Below are 22,688 nucleotides of genomic sequence, written 5' to 3' on the forward strand. Positions count from 1 at the left end.
CGGCGGGCGCCAGGTTGATGGCGCGCGACTGCTGGGGGCCGCGCCCGGGACGGGGTCGCGCCGCCAGGGCAAAGGCAGAGGTGGAGACGGAGCCGGAGCTGGAGCCCGAGGTGAGCGCGGCTCGACTGGGCTCGGCGACAGCGACAGCGGCAGCGGCGGCCCCGGAATCGCGTCACGTGACAGCCGCCCGGCACCGCCCCCCACCCCCGCCCCCCGCTCACGTGACTCCCTTGTTCAGGTGACCCCCGCCCGCCCCGGCTCCGCCCAGGCCCGGGTCACGTGAGCGCAGCACGCGCGGGACAGGAAGCGACGCGGGCGGGGCGCAGGCGCCAGGTGCCTCCCGGGGCCTGAGCTTCTCGGCGGGATGGGTGAGGCGCGGGTGCCTGGCCGGGCCTCAGTTTCCCCTCCCACCGCGCCCTGCTGGATTGTGGCGGGTGCTTCCCAGCTTACAGCAACTGTTCCCAACCTCGACCGACGGGTAGGGGAAAATAGAGAACTTGGATCAAAGTGGCATGGAGGTAAATGCCTTCGCACACTCTCGTGGCAGCGGATCCGTGGGGGGTGGGAACACACTTTAACTGCCCATCGAGTCACATCATGGGGGTTTACAACCTTGGCCCATCAGAGCCTCTCAGACCTTCTGTGGGAATGTTACTGCCCAAGCATGGGCTTCCTACAGCAAGGAAGGCAGCACAAATACAGCAAGGTGAAAGAGTGGACAAAAGTGTGGCTGTCAAGCAAGTGCCACTCAACAAAGCTTTATTAATTCACTATGTGGATGGCCATGAGCTAGCCACAATGAAAGTAGTACGATGAATCTAAAAGTCTTGAATTTAAAAAATTCACTTTCTTTCAGAGCAAAGATACAAAATAATCATGATTGAAAAGAGTAATCATCATCATCATAAAAGCTCATCTTTTTTAGTGCTTATTCCATACCAGACATTGCTAAGCATGTAAGCGTGAATCTTTAAAAACCTATGAGATGGGAACCTTCTAATAGATAAGGAATTGAGGCACAAGGATATTGAGTAACTCACTCAAAGACACTCTGGGATGTGGTAAAGCTGGAATTCAAACACATATAAATAATCATGACCCAATAATAGCTAACATTTCTTGAGCAAGTAATTATGTACCCAGTACTGAAGTGTTCTGACACTGTAATTTAGCTCATTTAATCCTAACAGTCTTCTGAGAGGGGTGCCTTTATTGCACCCGTTTTGCCGATAGGGAAAGTGAGGAATGGAGAAATTAAATAACTAGTAAGTCTTGCAGGTAGTAAGTGAAAAAGCCGGGGTTTGAACCCAAGCCGGTCACAGGCCTGTGACCTAACCGCCGTGCTATTCATATATTGCCCAAGAAAGGGAAGTGTTGTAGTGATTCAAAGGGAGAGCTCAGGTGTGAACTGTGGACGTCGAAAAAGGGTTTGTGGTGGTCGGGCGCAGTGGCTCATGCCTGTAATCCCAGCACTTTTGGGAGGCCGAGGCGGGAGGATCACAAGGTCAGGAGATCGAGACCATCGTGGCTAACCTGGTGAAATCCCATCTCTACTAAAAATACAAAAAATTAGCCGGGCGTGGTGGCACGCGCCTGTAGTCCCAGCTACACGGGAGGCAGGAGAATTGCTTGAACCCAGGAGGCAGAGGTTGTAGTGAGCCGAGATAGTGCCACTGCACTCCAGCCTGGGAAACAGAGCGAGACTCCGTCTCAAAAAAAAAAAAAGAAAACGAAAAAGGTTTGCGTTTTGCAACTCCAGTGTTATAATGGATACAGGCAAGGACCATCAGTAAGTACTAAAACCATCTGGTGAAAAATTATTGTGAAACAGAATATTCTCTTTGTCTCAAAGTATCACCTTCAAAGTATATTTCCTTAAAAAAGACAAAATACATCTTCACAATGGAAAGATCTGTTAGAACCACCTTAATCAAATGATTAAAGCTAGTATCACCAATTTTTTAAAAACTACCATTTTCTGCTTTCTAAAGTGATGCAATAAAAAATGCAAAAGGGTAATATTTAAAAGATGGTATAATCATAACTCAGATGTGGAATGAACATGTATCAAAGGTATTCCTTAGTTCATTCATTAATGTGAGAACCAGTGACATGTCACAGCTGGTTCAAAGGAAAAGCCAAAGAGAATCCAACAAATATTCAGGCAGTTAGGAATGCTGAAAGATTGCCTATAGTTGGAAAATTGGTCAGTAGCCATAGGTCAAAAAACAGCTGCATACCCAATGGACACAATTTGCATTTCTAAAGACAAAAATCATATATATTACCATCACTATTCTACAAGTTACAGAGTTGTAAAATACCTCAAAGACAATGGCAGGCACAAGACCCCATAGAATCAGATAACACGAAGGAGTGTACTAGACAACAACTAGCATTCCATTACAGTTGACCACTAATATTTTGGGTCCATTTCAAAGTCTTTCACAGTTATTCCCTACCGTACACACTATCACAAGTAGTCTTGCCAAGTTTAACTTTAATTAAGACAAAACAATCAACTTCAAATTGTGAAACATATGACAAGAAAACTGAACTGGACTATTGCAAAATATTAATACTCTGAAAAAAACTCTCCTCCAAAAAACAAAAAAAAAGTGGAAGTGCTATTGTAGATCCTCGTAGCAAGCAATAACCTGTGGGTCAAATGTGGTAAGGCAGCTGTTTGATAAATAAAGTTTTGTGGGAATACGGCCACACCCATGTGTTTATGTATTATCTATGGTTGCTTTTGCCTGCAATGACACAGTTGAGTAGTTGCAACAGAGACTGTATGACCTGAAAATCCTAATGTATTTTGCCATATGACTCTCCGCAGAAAAAGCTTGCAGAAAAAGTTTGCCAACCTCTCTTCTAGATCAGTGGTTTTCAAAAGTGTGGTCCTTAGACAAGCAACTTTTGTGTCACCTGCCAGATTGTTAGAAATGCCAATTCGTGGGTCCTGCCCCAACCTACTGAATCAAAATCTCTGGAGATGGGCCCCAGGATATTGCTCTACCAAGCTCTCCAGGAGATTCTCATACACATGGAAGTTTGAGAACCATCGTCCTAAATTAAAGGAGACTAAAAAGGCATGACGAAATGCAATGCATGGTTCTTAATTGGAGCCTAGACTCAAAAATAGGAAGGTATAAAGGACATTTGGAGACCACTGGAAAATATTTATGTAAATCATATATAAGACACTTTAAAGCAGTAGTCCCCAACCTTTTGGCACCAGGCACTGGTTTCATGGAAGACAATTTTTCCACGGATGGCGGAGGGGGGTTGTAGGGGATGGTTTCATCAGGCGTCACAAGGATGGTGCACCCCAGACCCCTTGCATGCATAGTAGGGTTTGCACTCCTATAAGAATCGAACACCACCACTTATCTGACAGGAGGCGGAGCTCAGCGGTAATGCCCTCATTCTCCTGCTGTGCGGCCAGGTTCCTAACATGCCACGGACCAGTGCCAGTCCAAGGCCCAGAGGGTTGGGGGACTCCTGTTCTAAAGTCAAATACTATAGGGCATAATTCTCCTTTATTTCATTTAAATTTTCCGAAAAACCTTTGAGGAAGTAGAGACTCGCAGATGTCAGCCTAAGACCCCCTGTTATAGGCTGAATTGTTTCCCCTAAAAGGATATGTTGAACTCATAACCCCCAGTACTTCAAGTGTGACCTTATTTGAAAATAGGGTCATTCTTTATAGATAAATTATGATGAGGTTTCACTAGAGTAGGGTGGGTTCTGAATCCAGTATGACTGGCGTACTTACAAGAAGTGGACGAGAGACACACAAGGAGAAGGCAGCCGTATGAGAATGGGGCTGCCATGCATCTACAAGCCAAGGAACGCCAAGGATTGCCAGCAACACCAGAAGCTGGGACAAAGGCATGGAACAGATTCTCCCCTAGAGCCTTCAGAGGGAGTGTGACCCTGCCAACGCCTTGGTTTTGGACTTCCAGCCTCCAGAACTGTGTGAGACAATTTCTGTCATTTTAAGCCACCCAGAGGTACTTTGTTATGGCAGCCTATGAACACAAATAGCCAAGAATACAAATGTCCCTCAACTGATAGGACAGATCCAGGCTTGGCATCCAGGTGCTCCAACCGCCGCCCTGTTGTGATGACCCAATCTTCCTGCACCTGACATTTGGCCTGACTTTGGAAGCACAAGCTCAAATGACAGACCAAGGACAGAAATAGCAGCTACTGAGGATGTCCCTGCATGGTGTCAAGAGCAATAGCAGGGGCAGGTAACACTAATAGCTGCCCCTTTGGAACATAAACCATGAGCTGTCAAACTGATGGCATGCACGTATTGTTCTGAAACCCAAACAGAATCTCACCCCAAAGACCCAGGGACTTTTTAGAACACCCAGAAAGGAGCATGATTCTACCAAAAGACCCTCAAAACACATTGCGATTCATTGTAGGCTTTTCTTGATTCCTAAGATCATAAACTGCCAAGAAAAAATGTACAGTAGATAATATTGAATCAATGTTAAATTTCGTGAGTAAGATAAAGCTACTGTGATTATATAGATGATGTGCTTGTTCTTATGTGATACATGCTGAAAGTGAAGTGTCATGATGTTGGCAACTTTCAAATGATTTGAGGGGAAAAAAGGAATATATGTATGGATAGCAGGCAGATGTTAAAAATATTAGCAATCACAAATGGAGATGAAGAGTGTATCAGTGCTCTTGTACTATTCTTTTGACTTTTCTGTAGGTTTGACATTTTTCAGAATGAGAATTGGGAAAGAGATCTCATCATGAAAGAGATTGCTTTCGAGTGAATCTGGAAGAATAGGAGGAAATTTAGGGAAAGGACGTTGCAGGCAAAAAGAACAGCAAGTGCAAGGCCATGGTAAAATACAGAAGCTGTATTTTCTGTACAAGGCCTTTTGCTTGAGCAAAAGTCACATGGGAATAAAGAAAAACTATTTTTGGCCAAAAACTGTGCTAGATCCTGGGCTTATAAAATATAATCCCTCCCTCAAGGAGCTCACAGTTTAGGACATAGTCAATTCATATATAAGTTTGAAATTTTTATTGTGCCCAGCTCCTAGAGGATCTTAAATGGTCATCTAATAAGCTTAGATTTGGCTGGATATGAAGTAGGGAACAATAACAGCAGATACAATAATACATACTGAAGGCTTACTCTGTCAATGCCATTCCTGTGTTATATCATTTACTTTTAATACCAATCCCACCAAATAGGTAATTTTATTACCCTCATTGAAAAGATGAGCAATTCAGTCATAAAGAAATTATATACCTTGCCCAAGGTCATGCAGTTGGTAAGTGACAGCGCTTGGATGTGAGCTGTGTGATCTGGGACCAAAGCCCATGCTGTTAACTCATAAACTGCCTCCTCATTGAGAGATTTGGAGAATGAGAAAGAGATGTTTACGGTGACACGTCAGGAAAATCCATCCGGTTTTAAGATAGACTGGAAGCTAATTAATTAAAAGTATCAGAATTAAGGTGACAGAATCGACAGTAGGAAGCCTTGTGTCCTTCAAAAACACCCAGTTCCCAATTAGTTAACACCTGGCCACGTAACTATCAAAGGTAATGCCCTAAGGCTTTGGCATGGAAATTTAGAGGGGAATGGGTCTAGAGCATGAGGCAGGTGTGGTTGGCTGCCTTCCTGCAGGCATCTCATGCCCTTGATTGCTGGCAAAGCCCACCTCCACCAGAGGCTGCGGGTGCGAGATTCTCACTTCCCAGACATCCTTACAGTCAGAGCAAGGGCATATGACCCAGTCCTGATGGTGGAACTCGATGGGCAGTCTCCTGAGATCTTCTGCAAAAATGTTTTCTCTCCAATAAAAAGAGATGCAAAAGAGAAATCCCTTTCCCTTTTGTGTTTTCTGGATGCAGTAATTTCTAGATGAAACTGCTGTCCTCTCGTAATTGTGAGGGAAAATGTGGCCAACACAGTGGGCACAACACGGAAGACGTCAGCATCCTGAATGACACTGGGCCACTTCACCAAAACTCTTGTGTCTGATCTTTTGTTTTGTGACAGAATAAATAAATATTCCTAAGCCATGTGTGTGTGTTATTAATGTATTGCCTCTCTGCTTTGAATGCACATTCTAGTATATGCTCTGTGATAAACAAAGGAATTCTTTTAAGCAGTTCTCCTTTCAACTAAATGACATTAAGCTTTCTGAGCAGAGGACACTGGAGGGAAACTGCAGAAGAGATTCTCCTGCTGTTCCCAGGACATCCATACCATGAGGTGCTGACCATCTCCTCCCCAACCTGCATAGTAGTGCAGACCAGCTCCAGCCTGGCCAGTCTGCTATCCAATAAATGGAACTAAACTCTTTCCCATGAGATCTGAATGCCTTCAGATCTGAATGCTTGTCCTTCCCTGAGTCCTCTCCGTCAGCCCGAGGGACTATGTAGTGTTTTCTTATATCTTATAGTTACTCCTCTCTCATAGTTAGTAATTATTTATATTAAAACTCCCCTGTTTCTACCTCCTGCCACACCAAACTCCCAAACTGCCACACCGTAATTAGCTGGCTTTGTATTTCTTGCAGCCAAAAGCATACCAGCTGACCCAGTGCAGCATTTAGCAACCTGTTGGGTAGGACAGACAGGAAAGAAAGAGTCAATGATGATCAGTGCTTCTAGATAGGTAGGTTGAGTCCAGAGAACAGAGAGAACAGAAGAGAAATGAATCTGAGGAGCAAGATGCTAAGTATCTTTTTGCGCAATAGCAAGTCTGGGTATTCACAGGTGACCACTAGACAACTGGTAATGCAACACTGAACACAGGCAGGAAGCCTGCGTTTGACGTAATTATGGGGAGGCGCTCGCAAAGATGGGAGAGTTGACATTGGGAGGAAGGTGAAGAGAAGGATAACTAGACATTGGCATAGTGAAAGAAATTGCCAGGGAGAGAACAAAAGAGAAAATAGACTCTTGGTATTAACTGTCTATCAGCATGTAATAAATTACCCCCAAATCCAGTGGTGTAACACAACCACCATTTATTAATTCTCACTACTGAGAATTAATGGGATGAGAAATTTAGACAGGGCCCAGTAGGAATGACTCATTTCTGTTTTATGACTTCTGGGCCTTCAGCTTTAAGACTTGAAGGCTGGAAACTGGTATCATCTGAAAGCTTTTCACTTGCACATTTGGTGGTTGGTGCTGGCTGTCAGCTGAGACCTTAGCTGGAATGCCTACATATAGCCTCCACATGTGGCCTGAGTTTCTTCAACTGTAGTAGCTGAGTTCCAAGTCAAGCAGAAAGAGAGAGAAGGAAGAGTAAGCGAGGTGGAAGCTATATGCTTCTTATGACTCAGCCTTGGATCACAGGACACCAGTTTTGCCATTATGATCAGGACAGTCACCAAGCCTTACCCAGCTTCAAGAAGAGGAAACCTAGACTCTAGCTCTCAGTGGGGGAGGGCTACTCACATCACAAGAAGAAAAAGTGAAATGGAATAAATATCCAGGTGTGGCCATCTTTGGAAAGCATAACTTGCCACACTTGAAGACCACAGTTATGAGTAAGAGAAAATTCACTAGAAAACAAGCAGAGACATAGAAAGAGAACCAAGGGGATTTACAGGAGCCAAGCGGAAAGAGAAAGTTTCGGTGAATTACCATTTGGGGACTATGTGGAGCTCAGTTATGAGAAGCACATGTGGAAATGATGGTGGTGGCCGTGATGTGAAGGATACTAGCAAAAATAGCACTTTTAGGTTGGTGTTTACAAGAAAAGTCTACAGATTAATTAGAGACATTCGTTACTTAAGTTCTCCAGCTGGGGAGCCAAGATCAGCTTGTGTAAGTGAAAAGATAGGGAAATGTAAGTGAAAAGATATGGAAATGTACAGTGTCCTTTTAAACAAGCCATTATCTAACTCAAGATATGTGCTTCAGTTTCCTTATTTTTAAAGTTTCATACCAGCAGAGTCAAAGAGCTCAGAATAAATAAAACCCATTAGATCTGTATTTGCAAGATATAGTCTAAGTTCTCTCATGAAACTGCAACAAGAACGAGGTGGCTTATCAAACCACCACCTTTCTCTATTCTACTTGCACTCTGCAAAAGCACAGTTCAAAGAGAAGGCAGTAAAGTTAGTTCAACAAACATATACTGAATACTTATTTTTAATTGATACTTGCTATGTTCATATGTTAAGTTTCTAACATATGAACTCTCCCAAAGTTCGTGTGTGGGAAACTTAAACCGCAATGCAACAGTGTTGGGAGATGGGGCTTAATGAGAGGTGTTTAGGTCATGAGGCCATCACCTTCATGCGTTATAAAAGGCCTAGAGGCTGCAAGTTTGGCCTCTTAATCCTTTGCTCTCACTGTCTCTTGCTCTCTTCTGCCTTAAGCCATGGGATTATGCAGTAAGAGGGCCCTCACCCAATGCTGTCACCATGCTCTTGGACTTCACAGCCTCCAAGACTGTGAGCCAATACATTTCTGTTCTTTATAAATGACCCAGTCTCGGGTATTCTGTTATAGCTGCACAAACAGACTAAGACAATAACATACCTGGCACTAGGGATGCAAAGACAAGAAGGCACAGGAATACAAAGACAGGGGATGCACAGCCCCTCCCCGGAGGGACTGACAGGTTTAAAAAGAGAGACAAATAGATTATTTACAACTCAACTTGATGAGTAGGTTGATAATTAAGGGAAACAGAGAACACCTCTAATTCTAACTCAGTCTGGAGGAATCTGAGAGGAATTCCCAAAGCAAATGATCTAAGCTGAGTCTTGTAAGGGGCAATGTTTGGCAAAGGTGGGGGGGGGTAGGGGGAGAGAACTTAGTTTAAAAAAAAAAAAAAGCAAAAAACAGCATGAAAGCTTGCCTTGGAATGGGGCCTGTGACAGATTCTGGGAAATGTGTCTGGTTCTTTGTGACTGAAATACAAGTAAAAGTGAAAGAGTTGGGGAGATGGAGCTAGTGAGGGAAGCACAGGGCAGGTTTTAAGGAACTTTGTGCTTTGCTAAAGATAAATGAAACTTGAGAGGCTTTTTAGCTGAGTAATCACATAATCCAGTTTTCGTTTTAGGCAGATCACACTGCCCACCATATGCAGGACAGGTGTGGGGAGCAGTGAGGGGATTACTGGAGATAGGGACTCAAGATTTGTGGGCTGATGGACTGTGCCATAACGTAGGTGGTATGGGTTCAGTTGTGACCACTCCCTCCAAGATGTTGAGGTCTTAATCTCTAGTAACCCAGAATGTGACCTTATTTGGAAATAGGGTTGTTGCAGATGTAATAGTTCAGATGAGATGATTCTAGAGAGGGTCCCTAATCCCACATGACAGGTGTCCCTATAAAAAGAGCATCACGTAATGAGGCAGGCACGTGCACAGGGAACGCACCATGTGAAGACTGGAGTTGGGCTTGCACAAGCCAAGGAACTCCGGGGATCCAGGAGAGGGCCTGGAGCAAATTCTTCCCCTTCAGAGGAGGCATGGCCCTACTCAGACCTTGATTTTGGACTTCCGCCTCTAGACCTGTGAGACAATATATGTTAGTTGTTCAAAGCCACCCAGTTCGTGGCACATTGTTGCAGCAGCCATGGGAAATGGTTGCAGCTGATGAGAAATGATGAATGCCCAGTGAAGGAGAGGTAGCAGCAACGGGACAGAGAACAGCAAGAGGCGCTTGCCAGGACCCCAGCATTGATTGGTGGTAGAGGTAGGGAGAAAGAGGAATTAGGATGACTCTCAGGTTTCTGGCACCATGACTATTTGGTGATGCCATCCTCTGAAAAAGAGGAAATGGCCCCAGGGTTACTGCATTTTGCTTAATGCTGGATCCTAGTACCTAGAACAAATATTTATTGAACAAATGAAAAATGGCTAAAAGAAGGAAAAGAGGAAGAATATCTTTTTCATATCCATAATACACACATAGATCTTTTCAAGTTTCCCCTTTCTTTACCAAATGTTAAAGTTCCATACTATTTTTTTTTCTGTATAGCCTTATTTACAATGTTCTCCATTGTCCAGCTTTTACCCCTCATATTTATTACTTCCTCCCTTTAAGGTGCATATTTTTAGTAAAAAAAAAAATAGAACCCCTGATCCCTTAAAGAAAATATGCTTGTAGATACCACCACAGTGCCGAGCACCTAGTAAGTGCTCAATAAAAGCTACCTATTGTTATTGTTATCAGAAAAATTGAACGTGTGCTATTCTGAAAAATCTGGGACTCTTTTTTTCCCTTCATTTGACATCTTTCTAGCCTCCTTTTTTGTCCTTCATTTCATCCCTAACTCTTCCTTCTGACCTGCCTGCCTCTTTCTTCCACCATCACTTTTGACCAAAAATGAAAGAAAAAGAGTATCATGTGATGAGGCAAGCATGTCAATATTGGTTACCTATGGCAGCATAACAAATTACCCCCAAAACATGACGACTAAAAAGAACAATAAGCACTTGTTATCTCTCACACCCTCTTTGGCGAGCCAAAGTTGCCGTCATCTGAAGGCTTGATAAGGTTGAAGGGACTGCTTCCCATGAACTCACTCACATGGCTGGCAAGTTAGTGCATCTGCTGGTGGGAGGCCTTGGTGCCTCTCTAAGGGGGCTCTCCACAGGGCTGCCTGAGCATCCTCACAGCATGGCGACTGAATTTCCCCAGAGCAAGCAAGCCGGGAAACCAAGGTAGACTCTGTGATGCCTTTTAAGATATTGCACGCCATCATGCCAGCCATATTCTATTGGTCATAGAGCAACTCTTAGATGATGTGGAAGGAAACTCTATGGGGGTATGAATTCCAGAAGGCCAGAGGGGCTTGGGCCACCTTGGAGACGAACTACTATAGAAAGATGGGGGGTAGGTGAGGGGCTGAAGAAGTACAGTTGGGGAGCAGGGATTGACTGCATAATAAAAGAAAAAACAGATATTACACGTGTCCTTTTTGTGAATACTATATTCATTTCATGTTTTTAACTTCATTTTTAAAACTTTCTGTGAATTAAACTCATCAAGGTAAACATGAATCAAAATTTCAATCTATGTGAAGTTATCTGTTGAAAATCTGTAATTTCAGCAGGGCATGGTGGCTTATGCCTATAATCCCAGCACTTTGGGAGGCCAAGGTGGGCAGATCACCTGAGTTCAGGAGTTCAAGACCAGCCTGGCCAACATAGTGAAACCCCTACTAAAAGACAAAAATTAGCCAGGCGTGGTGGTGTGTGCCTGTAATCCAGCTACTGGGAGGCTGAGGCAGGAGAATCGCTTGAACCCAGGAGGCAGAGGTTGCATTGAGCCAAGATTGCACCACTGCACTCCAGCCTGGGTGACAGAGTGAGACTCCGCCTCAGAAAAAAAGAAAAGAAAGAAAATCTGTAATTCTGTAATTTCAACCCGGCCTTTATTAAAATTTTTAAATCTTATTCCAGTTGGTGTTTGTGTGTCTTTTAAAAATGGAGTGTCCAATGTTTTATGATAAATTATAAAATATCCTTTTCATTTTCTCATGCCCTTCCTTATCCCTCTATTCACATTAACATGTAGAATTTCAGTTCCTAAGAACTGAATTCATCACTATGGACATATTAATTTCAGCAGGCCTATGTCAGTGTTGCTCTGTGTAAAAGGCAGCATTGGCACACATCACAAAACATGCAAGCCTATCCTAAGAAATTCTCCCAGTGGAGCTGGTAGCAGAGAGAGCTTTGGGCTTCTGGCTTAGACTCTAGCCTCTGTCTACCAGCTCTTTGATGTTGAACACGTTGTTTAACCTCAACTCCACTTTCTTCATCTTGAACAAGGGTCAACAAACTTTCCGTAAAGGGACAGATAATACATATGTTAGGCTCTGTGGACCATCTGGTCTCTGTCACAACCACTCAATCTGTGATCCTAGCACGAAAACAGGTATAAACAATACACAATCATATGAACATGCTGTGTTCCAATAAAATTTTATTTATAAAACAGGCAGCTGGCCAGATTTGGTGCAAAGGCTATAATTTGCCAACCTCTGATCTAGAAAATGATATATGTAGAGGACATTGTAGTTGACTGCTCAACATCTATTTATCCCAACTAATGAGTCTAAGCCAATCAAGATGTCTAGCCCCGGGGCCATATTAGTATAGAAACAGGCCTGCCTAAGCCATTCTGTGCCCATGAGACACGAGCAGAGAACTACCTGTGGCTTCTGGGAAATCAGCATCCTCGCTCTTAAGAAAATGCTGCTTCACAAAGCTGGCCTCTCTCTACGCTGGGCATGGACAAGGAAGCAGACAGGCCCAGCTAGGACTAGCACTGTACTACCAGCCTTAGGAAAAATCTGATGGCCAGAATAGCAGAGAGGAATCTTCCTCTGGACTTCTTATGTAAGCTAAAAAATTTTCCAGCTTCTCTTTATTAACTCTGAATTGGGTCATTTGTTATCTTGGCTAAAGGCATCCTAAGTGAAAACCTTATTCCAAGGGTAGTTATGAGATCTAAATGGAAAAACATGTGTGATCATGGCATGCAAGTTGTAAAACTCTACCATTACAACTCAGTAATAGTGAAATAATCACCAACTACCTCCCAAGTCGTCCCTGGGTCTCAGTCACATTAACTGTATGTATGCACATGCCTTTGATACACATATTCCATTGAAAGTGAAAACCCTTCATCCTCCTCCATAATTAAAAAAGATCACAAACTATCACTTCTCTTAGCTAGAGTTTCCCAACCCACCTAAGATAAAACTCAGGGGAAAGAAAACAGCAGTAATTATTAACCTGTGAAAGTGATGAAGCAGCAGTATGCTAATGACCCCTGCAGGGGTAGGTGAAGGGCCATACAAGGCAGTTTCTCTTCTTTCCTTCCTTCCTTCCTTCCTTCTTTCCTTCCTTCCTTCCTTCCTTTCCTTCCTTCCTTCCTTTCCTTCCTTCCTTCTTTCCTTCCTTCCTTCTTTCTTTCCTTCCCTCCCTTCGTCTCTCCCTCCCTCCCTCCTTCCCTCCTTCCTTCTCTCTTTTCTTCTTTCCTTCCTTCCTTTCTCCCTTCTTTCCTTCCTTTCTCCCTTCCTTCCTTTCTTTTCCATCCTTCTTTCCTTCCTTCCTTCTTTCCTTCCTTTCTCCCTTCCTTCCTTTCTCCCTTCCTAACTTTCTCCTTTTCTTTCTCTTCCTTCCTTTTTTCTTTTTCCTTCCTTCCTTCCTCCTTCCTTCCTTGCTTCCATTCTCCCTTCCTTCCTTCCTTTTTATGTTTCTTTTTTGGAAAATAGCAATTAGTAAAGTTCGGTTTGAGGAATGTGGGCCTGGAATCAAAAACAGATCTTCTGTGACTTTCCAACTTCTGCTTCTGAGTAAATCATTGCATACTGGGTATCACTAGTCCTCATAAGTAATATTTCATAGTATCAAGAAGGGTATAAATAAGGATTTGTGATTACTTATTAAAATCAAAAAGTGCTGAAAACCTTATAAAGTTACAACACTCATAGTCTTTTTCTCTCTCTTATGTTCTCTTCCTAGGGAGGTTTAGTAGGATCAGTAATATTTGTTTTTCTATTTCTTTTTTATCTTTCCATGATGACCCAGTTCTGTGGTGATTTAAAATTTGAAACAAAGAAATCAATTAATCCAATATCATATTTCATAACTTCTGTTGCTTGCAACTATGTTGTATGTGCAGCCTACCAGAGATGGATGATGAATTGCAGCTCTAACTTGGAAGTCCCCACATTGGACTATGTCTTGGACTGAGAGATTGACAATCAACTCTCCCCACAACCCTGCAAGGTATTATTCCCTTAATTTCACACATAAACAAATTGAGGTTCCAAGCAGCTAAGCAACTTGCCTAAGGTTATAGAAAAAGGAAGTAGAGGGGCCTGGACTTAGATCCAGGTCCGCAAGACATCAAAGGCATTTACATAGAATCACTCAGTGTGGAAACAGTGGGAAGAGTGTATCTGTCAGGAGTTTGTGCTTATCCAGTGCTTCTGGCTGTGACACTGAGTTCGAGGATGGGACATGCCACACGGGGGGAGGTATGCCAGGCCCTGGGGAGGTGCACGTTGGACCATGAGCGAGCAAAGGGACAGCGAGACGTCTGCCAGGGAGAGGGGTGAATTCAAGCTGGGATCAGCTACCTGGAAATGTCACAACTGCTTTTGCACCCAGGGAAGTCATAATGGGCTTCCAGTTCACACGTTTGATTAATGACAGAACTGGAACCCAAAGGAATCCAAGTTTCTGATGCCAATTCCATCCTTTCCCATAATCCAACTATCTTTCCTTTAAGCCCAGCACAAAACTCTCCTTCTCCAAGACACCTTGCTTGCCCCACTTAGGCCCTAGTGACTGCTGTTCCAAATGCCAGGGACACTCCTTAGCTCTGACTGTCGTTTGGCACTTACTGTATACCGCCTTGTATCACTAGGCAATTTTCCATTTTTGAGCATTTATTTCGGTATGCTCAAAGGCAGGGCTACATTTTATATCCTTTTTGGTCCCTACATCCTATTATTCTGTGTCTTCCCCAGGACCTAGTACAAGGCCAAGCATGTAAAAACATTCATGTGCCAGATGTTTGAGTTTTTAAAATATATTTTTAAAAGTTATTATTGTTATTTTTTAGAGAGAGTCTCAGTCTGTCACCCAGGCTGGAAGGCCGTGGTGCAGTCATAGCTCACCGCAGCCTCAAACTCCTTGGCTCAAGGTATCCTCTCACCTCAGCCTCCCAAGCAGCTGAAATTACAGTTGTGTGCCACCACACCCAGCTAATTTTTTTTTCAGAGATGGCATTTCACTATGTTGCCCAGGCTGGAGTGCTGGATGTTGACCGACATAGGAAAGTGTGCTCTGGGGACCCTCAGGGGCCATAGGACCCTTTCAAAGCATCTGTGAGGTCAAAGCTATTTTTATAATACTGCACGACATCTCTTGCTTTCTTCACTCTCACTTGCACGTATGCGGGCAGTGTTGTTTCCCAGAGGCAATCTGATGTATCATGATGTCACCTCTCCGCTAACGGCACGCAGGCTTCACTATTCCTGTGTGTTTATATTTTCTCCATTATAATCTTGACTGCGGTAAATATCAATAGATACAACTCACATTTTAAAAAATCTCTTTGATTTTAAGAGTGCAAAGTGGTGCTGAAACCAAAAGGTTTGGGAACCTCGGACCTGGATGCTTCTGTGGCTACCTGCGCTTAGCATCGCTTGACATCAGCTCACCATATCCGTAAGTCACGCCACCGCCCTCATTATCTTTGTGAGAAAACCATTTGAGCAGCAAGGCGGGTGCCCTTTGATTTCATGACACGTTCTTCTGACGTGTCTGTTTAAGTCAATCCTGCCAACAGTCCTAAAAAATAACTGTTGCCAAACAAGCAGGAGCGAGGTCTTCCCACCATGCCAGGCCTACAGACACTGTCATGGAAGTATCCATCGCTTTCGGTGAAAAACAAAAAAGTCTTTGGTTACAGGCTGCTACTCCAGAAAATGGTTCCTGACAGGCAGCTGTTTCTAACCGCCCCTGTGCCCTGCGTTTGATTTTTGCACCTTAAAGCTGTGCTTTGCTGTTAAGCAATTCAGTTCTTGAGTTTGTGAAATAACCCCAGCGTGATTACTGAGCAGCTCTTACAAGGATTTCCTGTTTCCCAAGAGTGTGCTATAGGAGTTGTGGCCACAGAAGTTGCAAAGGGCTGGGGGCGGTGAAGGGGGACTAATTATATATGGATTTTTGCTGTTTTTTCTGTCCCACAGACTCCGTGCAAATGGTGTGATTGTTCACACTGCAGGGGCAGATATGCCATCAAAGGGATAGGAAATCTTGGCAGGAGGCACATGGGCACCAGGAGTGTGTCCCCTGACTGACCTTGGTTGGCCTCCCTCCAGCAAATCTCTCTGTTTTGGTGAATGAGGAAGGCAGCTTGTGTGGCCTCTGCCAAGGTGAATTGGGCTCAGGGGTTCCCATCTGGAACTTGCCAGCTTTAGGCTAGGAGAATCAGACGCGTTTTACAAATGAACAGCAAATGTACAGTCCCCTTTAACGGCACAGGTGTCATTCACTGTTTAATCATTTATAAATGGAACCCCTTCTGGGGGTCTTCCCCCGGGGGTGACCGTTCAAGAGACAAGGTGGATCCTGGGTGTGTTGATAGAAGACATCTGCTTTCTTTGGCTTGCTGTTGCCATTCCTCAAGATTTCTGTGCTATGGCTGGTCCCTGGCAGAACAAAAACAAAAGCCGATGACCCTGCAAGGTCGAAAAAGGTGTATGGACTGAAACAGGATTTATAAATCACACAAATATGCAGAACTAGTCTCTCAGGGTCCTTGAAATGATGAGCAAGGTCCTTAACTTAGAGCACACACAGGACACCAGAGTCTCTGCATACAAAACAAGTCATTATGGTTCTGATCTTTCCAGACTCCAAAGCCGCCCCCAGGCCAGGTCCCCATCAGCCTCAGCCTCCTGATGACCTTCTACCTTTCTCTATGTCACACCTACACTGCAGCCTCCGGGCACATTATTTATAGTGTTTGAATGCTTTAGAATCAAGTTTGCAAAGCTTTCATCAGTGAATTTCCCCACTCAGCTCTGCAACCGCACCCCCTGCCCCAAGTCCTTCACTTGTAACCAGAGGGCCCCTGAGTGTTGGCGAATACTTGGCAATTCCAACACTTGGCAATTCGGCCCAGAAGTCACAAGCCTCAAGGCCAGATAAGAAAATTCAGAAGCAGAGTCACAGAGCAGGTTTGCTGCTCCTAGCGCTGGTACAGGAGGAGGATGGGAGGAAGAGGTCTGTTCTAGAGAAAAGTGAAACATTGAGAGAGCACAGAGCCAGGGTCAGGCAGCCCCGTGTTTGAAAGAAGTGAAGGAACCCACTGGCAGAGATTCGCTTCTAGCCACTATTGGGAAGGATGCCCGGCCCGTTGTCTGACAATCTGCTGGTTTTAGTTGACTCAACCTGTGCCTCAAGATTTTCCAATCCATCACCCAAGGGCCCCAAGTGCTCCAAAATCCCCCTAGAGCAGAAGAGGGAGGTGCTTATGGAAGTGAACTTCCTGAGGAAGAAGGTTGGGCAGGAGGAGGGGAAATGTTGGAAGCAGTGTTTAACTCCCAGCAGGAAAGTGCAGAGAGTTTACACATCCCCCTGGGGAATGGGGAAACTCCACCTTCAGAGTGGGAAATGTGTACAAAGATCAGAGCCGTGTTCCACCCGAAAGGCAGCGTGCGCCCTGTACTGTGATAAGGGAACCTGAGGGTCATTCGGAATGTAGATGCAGGAAGATCCCAGGGAAGGAGTCCAGCCCCCTACCTTCCAGGGCTGAGTGAGGAGCAGAAACACCAGATAGAAACTTCGGGAAAACTCAAGAGCACTTGGCCCTGGAAGCTGCAAACCCCAAAGAGAATTCCCATGCCCGCAGGGCACCTGAGTGGTTGGGTAGCACCAGTCCTGAGGTCCATGCTCTGGTAGATGGGCTTGAGAGAAGCTTCGCAGCATGGGGGGATCAGGGCGGCAAGGACATGGCTACAGTAGTTGGGGGCCGGTGGTCCCGAAGGGGCTCTCCCAACTGGGATAAAGAGGACTAACAAAGTTACCCCAATAATAATGTATGTCTTGCAGGGCAGTGCACGTCTTCTGAGGTATCAACCTAAAATAATCAAAAAGGTCAGAATCTGGTTTAAAAAGTTTATTCAAGCACCATGGTTGAGAATGGACACCCAGAAGCATAACTTCAAGTTGCCCTGAATACGAACACGCAAAGGTGGTTCTCTCACAGTACAAAGTGATCCCTGGTACCCCAAAAGCCAAAGAGATCAGGTCATATAATGCAAAAGAAAGCCGAGCTTTAGGCCTGAGAGGAACCTACCTGTCTATGACACCTCAGACTCCACAGGAAGACAGAAGATCCCAGAAAGGGGGTGAATGGCACTTTTTTCTGTGTTTTTTAGGAGCCTGAGTCACTAGAATTCCTCTCTACATTCCTTCATATGCTACTAAAGACAGCAAGAGGAAGCAGGAGCTTGAAAATCAGCTTTTAATTCAGCCAACTTTGACCATCGAGTTCTTTGTTTGTTTTGTTTTGTTTTGTTTTGTTTTGTTTGACAGGGTCTCACTCTGTCACCCAGGCTGGAGTGCAGTGACACAATCACAGCTCACTGCAGCTTCAATCTCCCGGTCTCAGGCAATCCCTCCCACTCAGCCTCCTGAGTAGATGGGACCGCTAGCATGTACCACCAAGTGAGGCTAATTAAAAAATTTTTTTTCTGAGGCCGGGCTCGGTGGCTCACGCCTGTAATCGCAGCACTTTGGCAGGCCGAGGCGGGCGGATCACGAGGTCAGGAGATCAAGACCATCCTGGTTAACACGGTGAAACCCTGTCTCTACCAAAAATACAAAAAAATTAGCCAGGCATGGTGGCGGGCGACTGTAGTCCTAGCTACTTGGGAGGCTGAGGCAGGAGAATGGCGTGAAACTGGGAGGCGGAGCTTGCAGTGAGCCGAGATTGTGCCATTGCACTCCAGCCTGGGCGACAGAGCAAGACTCCGTCTCAAAAAAAAAAAAAATTTCTGAGACAGATCTCACTATGTTACCCAGGCTGGTCTCAAACTCTTGGGTTCAAGCAATCCTCTCACCTCCACCTCCCAGAGTGCTGGGACTACAGGTGTGAGCCACTGCACCTGGCCAGAGCTCGTTTTTAAAAACTCCTTTAAATCTCTTATTATCAGATTATTACTGAGACAAACAGATGAGATTCCTGGCTTTTGAGCTTTTTTTTTTTTTTTTTTTTCACCCAAGTACCCTCCCAAGTGAATTACCAAAACCAATAAGGCTTAACCAAGGTTGTAATTTAATCAAGAACGCATGAGGTGTCTCTGAAGAGGTGCAAAGCAGTCCTCACAAGATCCAGAACCACTCTGAAGATAGCTCAATGAAAGGATAGTTTCACTAACCACAAATGGAGGACAACTCACATTCTGTCCAGCTTTGTGGGCAGCTGAGCACCTACACATGAAGACCTGAAGGCCCCCATGTGTCCCACGAATGGAAAGATAGAAACCAAAAGCTGTCCATGAAAGGGAACAGGGTCAGTAACAAACAGGTATCCCCAAAGCCAAAAGTCACCCAAATACCAAACCAAAGGGATGGTTCTCTAACCAGGGATCGAACCCAGGCCATGGCAGTGAAGGTACAGGATTTCACTGTCCAGAATTCCAGGCGGAGCAACTTTCACTGCAAATCCCATAGGGCATCTGAAGCAGTCACTTGAGCTTACACAGGATTTTAACTTTGTTTTTGGTCAAATTTTTGCCCTTTACTTTTGTCAAGAGAATTTCTAAGGCTGGCCATGGTACCATTATGTGTCTTTTAGAAAATCTGATCTTGGCCGGACACGGTGGCTCACACCTGTAATCCCAACACTGTGGGAGGTCAAGGCCGGTGGACCACCTGAGGTCAGGAGTTTGAGACCAGCCTGGCCAACATGGTGAAACCCCGTCTCGCTAAAAATACAAAAATTAGCCGGGCATGGTGGCAGGTGGCTGTAATCCCAGCTACTTGGGGGGCTGAGGCAGGAGGATTGCTTGAACCTGGGAGGCAGGGGTTGCAGTGAGCCAAGATCATGCCATTGCCCTCCAGCAGCCTGGGTGACAGAGCAAGACTCAGTCTCAAAAGAAAAAAAAAATCTGATCTTCCCATAAATACAAATAAGGCAATTTGTTTAGAATGAGAGATCATATGTATATATAAATCTAGAAGTTATTATAATTCAAAGGATCCATCTCATGGCCAGTGATGATTAGAATTTTTAATGGTGTACTTATTCTAAGAGCAACTCGATCCCATATGTGTACCAAGAAGTACACCAAGGTTGCTATACCCAAGACTAGTCATACAAATCCTTTTCTCCCATTAGCCAAAATTTTGCAGAGGAAAAAGAGACAAACATGGTTTTGACTGTCTGCTCAACCAGATTCCACAAAATGAAAGATGGGGAGGCTGGCTGGTAAGAAGTTCTTACCCTTCTGCTGGCCTGTCAGTTCCTCAGTTCCCTTCACTGGGGCTTAGAGCAGAGCAGGTTGGGTACTCTGCTCACAGTGCTAAAGCTCTAGGGGCCATGGGAAAGCTTTCCCCTCACCCTCTGAAAGTTCGCTGAAAAAACTGAACTCACAAAAAGAGATTAATGGGGGAAATGGCATGCAATTTATTAACATCCACACAGGTGATAACTATTCCCCTTTGGAGAGAAAGAGATAGGTGTATTGTATAATTTTTATTTATTTTTTATTTATTTATTTATTTATTTTTTGAGACGGAGTCTCGCTCTGTCGCCCAGGCTGCAGTGCAGTGGCCGGATCTCAGCTCACTGCAAGCTCCGCCTCCCGGGTTTACGCCATTCTCCTGCCTCAGCCTCCGGAGTAGCTGGGACTACAGGCACCCGCCACCTCGCCCGGCTAGTTTTTTGTATTTTTTTTAGTAGAGACGGGGTTTCACCGTGTTAGCCAGGATGGTCTCGATCTCCTGACCTCGTGATCCGCCCGTCTTGGCCTCCCAAAGTGCTGGGATTACAGGCGTGAGCCACCGCGCCCGGCCTATATAATTTTTAAAAGTCTTTGCGTATCATGTGGATGGGAGCTGAGGGAACCAAGAGGAAAACATGTTCCCTAAAGAGAACCCAACTGAAAATCAATTTTGGCAGTCTTTTTTTCAATTCAGAAATTGTTGTAGACAATTGTTTTCCTCTTGCAAATAAATGACTTTATTAGAAGCTTTGTAAAATAGAGATGGAGTCTCACTATGTTGCCCAGGCTGGTCTCGAACTCCTAGGCTTAAGTGATTCTCCCACCTCAGCCTTCCAAAATCCTGGGATTACAGGTGTGAGCTATCACTCCTGGCCTAGAAGCTTCTAAGTACTTTGAAGGTAGCTCTATCCGTTACTTTGTTTTATTTCGGCCAGCATTTTCTGATTGAGTGCACAGATAAACTACTTTAGGTATTTTAAAGATACCCCATTTTGGCCATTGTAACTTGGCGTCTTCCTAAGTTATGTGAGACCATTTTTCTGAATATATGAATGAAAAGGTATCATTAGTATCATACATGCATTCAGGCAGTATTTCTAAGGCAGATTTCTCCTTTAGTAGTAGAATTGTCCATAATTTAGACTTTCCTTTGAAAGACCAAAAAGACCTAGTGGGAGGAATTTCAGTCACTCAAGAAGAAATTTTAGATCTGTCAATTGCACCAAGTTGCAGAATCCCGCCAGTTTACAGATCACACATTTTTCACTTAAGCTACAAGGATATCACTTTCTCTTTTCAGAGAAAACTGTTTTCTCTTTGACCAAATTTAGAATAAGAGAAAAGGTTGTAAATTTTAATGAGTAAGACACACAAAACCTGAACCTCAGAGAAAAGTGAAAATCACAAACCCGCACTGGGCAGAATTTCTAGAGATTAACAAGCAAAGCTCCCACCTCAAAGCTTTAAAATAGAGCTTCATTTCCAACCCTGTCAAGTGTGAAGTCAGGTCAGTTGAATAAAGTTTGAATCTCAAACCGAAAATTAGGGAGATTCAAAATCTGAGAGGAGACTCCACAGAGACTCCTGCTCACCTGGTGAGGTTGAGTTAACACAGTGGTGCTCATGTTGGCACCAAGGCTCTCATTGTTGGCAAAACAGGGGTATCTCTGGAGGCTCATTTCAGGTCCCTTTGTAGTCACCTCACCTGAACCCAGGCACCACCTGGGATGAAAGGAAAAAGGGGAGAGGCTTGAAAGAATCTTGGGTTAGCTGAGTGGTTTCTCAGAAGAAACTGTAGTAAACTGGAGACAATTGAAGCATGACAAGCCATAGGTCTCCTCCGTGAGAAGAAAAAAAAGTTGTTGGCTAAGTTGAGTTCAATTTTAGAGAAGTCACATTTCTGCACACCTGAGTTTGTGGATGGAGAAATTTATGCCTTTTGTGGGTTCTTGGCAATCTCCTGCTAAAAATATTGTAATTATTTCCTTTGCACTTGTAAATTAATCCAAACTCCGGCCTCAGGCCTTTAAGACTCTAGTTCCACCTCTCCATCTCTAACCAAGCTTTTGTCCTACTGGGTCTCCTTTTTGATGGGCACACTTGCCAAGCTCTTTCCTACTTTGGGGCTTATGTGTGTACAGTTTCTTCTGGCAAAAATGATATTTCCCATACCAGCTCCTTCTCAGATTTGGTGGGGTCAGTTGCAATTGGCTTAAATAGTTGTTCTGGCCCCATCTCATTCTTTATCTCAACGTTCTTTTCTTTCTTTTTTGTTTTTTAAACTTTATAGCATTTCACACTTTATAGTTACTTGTTTATTTATTATATGTTTGATTCACGAGATAATACACAAATGCCTAGTGGAATACATGTATGAGGAATTCATTGAAATGGTTAATAAATCAATAAATGAGAAGATAATTTCCAATGAGTGATTATTTTCCACTTTTCCTAAGCACAGAGAGAGAAATGAGAGATAAATGCCAGGAGGAAATTTTTAGATTAGACATTTTGTTACATGGCCTAACATCAAGATTGCGCCATACCGTAGGATAATCTATTGTGGCCTATTCATCATAGAGATGAAAATCAAGTTCATATAGGAAGTTCTCTGTGACCTTTTCTCTGGTAACAATCAAGTGATTCCATTCATCATTTGTTATTCGCCAGCCCCTTACCATTC

General features: G+C 44.1%; 1 long non-coding RNA gene across 1 annotated transcript; it reads left to right on the forward strand.

Moving 5' to 3' along the window:
* Positions 1-104: 104 nt before the first annotated feature.
* On the forward strand, positions 105-15,280 carry LOC105492013 (uncharacterized). Its single transcript, XR_011623275.1, has 3 exons — positions 105-518; positions 13,660-13,766; positions 15,114-15,280. It is a non-coding gene; the product is annotated as an uncharacterized lncRNA (long non-coding RNA).
* Positions 15,281-22,688: the final 7,408 nt, after the last annotated feature.

Source organism: Macaca nemestrina, chromosome 5 (assembly GCF_043159975.1).
Source record: "Macaca nemestrina isolate mMacNem1 chromosome 5, mMacNem.hap1, whole genome shotgun sequence".
Lineage (NCBI taxonomy): Eukaryota > Metazoa > Chordata > Mammalia > Primates > Cercopithecidae > Macaca > Macaca nemestrina.